The sequence below is a fragment of the Gobio gobio genome, assembly GCF_949357685.1.
Source record: "Gobio gobio genome assembly, chromosome: 21".
NCBI classification, from domain to species: domain Eukaryota; kingdom Metazoa; phylum Chordata; class Actinopteri; order Cypriniformes; family Gobionidae; genus Gobio; species Gobio gobio.
The window spans coordinates 42,392,751-42,397,653 of record NC_137117.1 but is presented as its reverse complement, the minus strand read 5'-3'; the positions used below and the strand labels follow the sequence as shown (position 1 = coordinate 42,397,653).

Below are 4,903 nucleotides of genomic sequence, written 5' to 3'. Positions count from 1 at the left end.
CTATAATTCAGATCAATTACATGATTGTAATGCTGCATTCACACCAAGCGCGAATAGAGCGGCAAAATCGCGTCTACCGCGTCTAGTTTAATGCGTGAACATTTTGAATCCATTCGCGCGTCTAAAGTGTGTAGAAATCCAGCGTTTGTAGACTGGCAAAATAGACTCGCTTTCAAGGCGCTCCAGGAGAAATATGTCATAAAACACCACTCTGCCTCTTTTCATTTTCATTAAAAATATAAATTAAACATTAATAGCCACACAAATGTGGTCCAGGCAACTCCTACATTATCTTCACTGCATGTATATTTAAATATCCTTAAAAAAAAAAGTTATGAAACTTCTCTTTGCCCTCAGTCAAAACGATTTGGCAGACAACAAATTATAGATTCATGACACCAAAGATCACCCGTTAGATCTACACAAGATGCACCACTACAGGACATCAGAGCAGGCGGCAAACATCAGAAGGTTAGCCGAGGAAAGGCTGCTCTCGCCGAGGTTTATGATCGCTGAGCGCCCGGTGATCGCCTGGGCCCGGTTTTTCAAAAGTAATCCACTAGGATTTTGGATAACGGATTGGATCAAATCTTGAAAATGTGTTTTTCAAAAGAAAAAACGGATTACATAATCGGATTAGATCACGTAATCCAATCTTGGTTTTGATCCGGATCAAACCTTTAGTTTGGGTTTTTCAGAACTTTTTTGTAGGATTTGGATCACTTTGATACAAAAAATCTGGATTAAACTGATCCCATCAGAAGGGTGGATTCAGCGTGGATTTCATGCCCAAAATATACTACTATATTTGGATCATGCAGTATCTTACAAGATATCCTATTTATTCATAAGGTTTTAATTTTATTTGTTCATCCGTCAGGCTACAGTGATTAGGTAGGCTTTAACGTATTCAGCCTTTCAGTATAGGCCTACAGCAAAGTAGAAAGAGTTTGACCTCATAAAATAATCCCCCAAACAGCTGTCAAAATTGAGCAAAAACAATACATTTTATTCTGTCACTAATTGATATATATATTCATCACAATCGAAAATATTTTTGTTTTTAGAATATTTATTAGTTATGCATGCAATGATTACAGAATAACCAAAAAAAATGCAAAGAATGGGAATCACTGATTTTTGAAATCCAAAACAAATCCAAATCAGAAATACTGTCTAACTATTGCGTCCCTTGTTGCACGTCCTGTTTGCTCGTTCTGGCAGAATGCAGGAGGTTGGTTAGGGTCTCCAAGGGGCTCAGGTGCATCATTGTCAGCACACAGAGGGACATTGCGCTTAGTACCGATGTTGTGCAGGACAATACAGGCAAGGGTTATGTTGCATGCTTTCTGTGATTGCTCTCAGGTAGTTAAGGCATGCAAAGTGCCTCTTAAGAACTCCATTTAAACGCTCAATTGCACATCTTGCTCTGCAATGAGCAGTGTTGAAGCGTGCCTGCGCCGGTGTATTTGCTGTTAGAAAAGGAGTCATCAGCCATGGTAGGAGTGGGTAGGCACTGTCTCCTAATATTATGCCATCCGGTCGGTTGGTTTGGAGGTCTCTATATAGAGCGCTCTCCCTCAGGATGCGTGCATCATGGACAGACCCAGGCCACTTGACAACGCAGTTGGTGATGATGAGGTCAGCATCACACACAAGTTGGACATTGATGCTGTGCCTCCCCTTTCTGTTTATAAACTCCCATTCATTCTCACGAGGTGCTTGTATATGCACATGTGTGCAGTCGATTGCTCCAATAGTATTGGGCATATTCCCCAAAAGAAAAAAGCTGCGCTTGGCCTGGGCAATCTGGTTGTCCTTTGGGAAAGAAACAAATTCATTGACCAGGCTGGCCAGTGCGATTGACACATCTCTCACCACATCACACACAGCTGATTTCACCACTCCCATATAGTCACCAACAACTTGATAGAAAGTCCCACATGCATAAAATCCGAGAGCAATGAGGATCTGGTCTTCCACAGACAGACCGTGACTCCTTTGGGTTCTGTGTTGAAGTTTTGGCCTTAGAAGGTTCACAAGGTACTCTCAGCCTTCCCAAAGCGAAACCGGACATACAGCTCCTCAGTGGTGTATTGCTCCAGTGACTTGGTACGTTCAACATACACCTTTTGACGGTATCCTCTCCTGGCAAAGTGGTGGTGGCGGTGGACAACACCTGCCATTTCACTGTCTCTCTGTGAATCCTCTGAGAAAGGCTGATTTATATGGCTGTGTAGTTGGTCTTTTCAAACACACCTATTACAACGGACTAGTTTTGGCTTGTGTTCAATTGAGGCAATTGGACCCAAGGCCTATAATTGATGAACAATGTTCACTATAGTAAAGCAACGGAACCATGGACTCAAGAAGCTGTAACTTCACTGCTGCTGAAACCAATGCACTACTAGAGGGTGTTCGGTGCCATTATGGAACAATAGTGGGAAGTTTTAATTCTGCTAAGGATACCAACAAAAAGAAAAATTATGTTTGGATTTTAAATCACAGAAAATGTGAATGCCATAGGGTCTGGCCAGAGGAGGACCACAGACCAAATCAAATTGCGGTGGAAGAATCTTAAGACCAGGGCAACAAAGGACCATGCTGAAGCCAAAAACCCACAAACAGGCAACAAGCCATTTAAGAGGGGATATTACACAGATGTGGTCCTCGACATCATTGGAGGTGAGAAGTCGCAAGCTCTCCATGGTATTCAAGGTGTTGTAGGGGATGGCGAGCCTTGGATTGAGGAGGAGGAGGAGAATCTGCCAGTTCCTCCTGAGGCTGATCCAGAGAGCGTATTTATATTGAATCTCAGCTCTGTTCCTGAGGAAGAAGCTGGATCCTCATTGGTTGAGCCAGTGGTAGTTGCCACAGGATCTCAGAGGAAGGCTTGAAGCGTCCTTCATCAAACAAAGATGATGATTACAAGGCACTTCTGCAAAAAGAGACTGAAAGGGCAGAAGCACAGCTTCGTCTGGCAGAGGAACAACTGACTCTGACCAAACTGCAGCAAACCAAGGCCAGACTTGAGATCCGCCTCCTAAAGGCTACGTTCAGACAAGCTGGTCTCTCCACATCAGATGAGGATGTCTGAAATTATTGTGGAGTATTTGACATTAAGTCTTTTTTTTTTATTCAATACATCTATACTTGATACTTGTTATAAATATCCTCAATGTACAGTGTTTGTGTTGTAGGTCTCAGATGAGCGGACTGCTGGAAGAGGATGGGGTCGGGGTTTTCTTGTTTTTAGTTTTTTTTAAATGTGTGTGTTTTCATTTCAAATAAAAATAAACTTATATTGACCCCACACTGGCTATTCTACTTGTTGCTCTTTACATACCTATAGTTCTACATTGTGATTTCCTATCCTGTTTGAGCACTGGTTATCCAGATTTGGTGATCCTGAAAAGTTCCTATCCGGATCAGATTGATCCAATCCGATGTTGCTTTAAAAAACTGGCTCCAAAAGTAAGCTGGATTACGTGATCACGGATCGCAAAAAAAGGATTACTAAATCCAGATCAATTTTATCCGGATTAAACCTTTTGAAAAACCGGGCCCAGGATCTCACAACTCCACAAACACAAGATTATTTTTTTTAAATAGGCGCTCTCTTTATAAATAAATCACAGATTTGAGCTACATTCCCACCTGAAAAAGTCTTAAAACTACATTTTGTGACACAATAGTAGTATTTTTAAATTATGCAGGGTTTCTCATCATGTCACTTTACCACGTGACCGCAGCGAGCAGCCTCCTGATTGGTTTACGCGGCACGAATTGACGCCAAAGTTCAGATTTTTCAACTCGGGCGTCAGACGCAAATTCACTTCAAATGCGTGAATGCACAAAAAGCACCACTCGCGCAAGACGCTCAATTTGCGTCATTCGCGTGAACTGGACGCGCAAATGAGGCAGCATCGCGTCCATTAGGTCAGAACCGGGAACACTCCCCCTCCCCCCTTTTGGCTTCTTCTGTATATACACTGAACAAAATTATAAATGCAACACTTTTGTTTTTGCCCCCATTTTTCAATTTTTTTCTATGTACACAAAAGGCCTATTTCTCTCAAATGTTGTTCACAAATCTGTCTAAATCTGTGTTAGTGAGCACTTTTCTTTTGCCGGGGTAATCCATCCACCTCACAGGTGTGGCATATCAAGATGCTGATCAGACAGCATGATTAATGCACAGGTGTGAACATTCAAATGAATATTCAATTCACAGGCAACAGCAAACAGATTTGTAAAATAGGCCTTATGAAATAGGCCAAAAACAATATATATATATATATACACTTTTGTATATATAATATAATATACAAAATATACATATGCACAATATACACATATACACTAAATATGCACAATATTTAGTAGTCTTTTACCGTAACAATTTTAATCACAAATCACAAGTCAGCTGCCTTATCGAAATGAGTGTTTTCCTCTTTAATTGTTGTGATGTCACAAGACAACATAACTTGTTCTGTCTCTGCCTCTTCCCTTAACTGAATAGAAGAGATGTTTTTTTGAATTTCTGATAATCTTTTTTAATCTTTTTTTTGTAATTATTGCTTTTATATCCATAATTTCACTCCAATTCATGTGTATAATGATATATTTTTCTTACCTGTGTGATTATTTTTGTAATTTTACCTTTTTTGAGTTATATTTTTGTCTTCTGTTAAATATGTGGAAATGAGAGCACATGGTGATACGTGTACTTCATATTTATTTGGTATAAAACAAGGGCAATTCTTTGCTAAGAGGCTGCTCATTTGTTCTTTATATCAGGAATGTTTTCTATGTTAAACTGTCTTGTTTAATGTGATTTATTTATTTTTTTTCTTTACTCACTTTATGTTTCATGCTCCTTTTTTGCCCTTTTGCATGGTAA

At 40.0% G+C, this 4,903-nt stretch overlaps 1 pseudogene across 1 annotated transcript; it reads right to left on the bottom strand.

Moving 5' to 3' along the window:
- Window positions 1-1,163: 1,163 nt before the first annotated feature.
- Window positions 1,164-2,186, bottom strand: LOC307117289 (putative nuclease HARBI1; annotated as a pseudogene). Its single transcript has one exon. The product of its transcript is annotated as a putative nuclease HARBI1 (transcript).
- Between the last annotated feature and the right edge of the window lie 2,717 nt (window positions 2,187-4,903).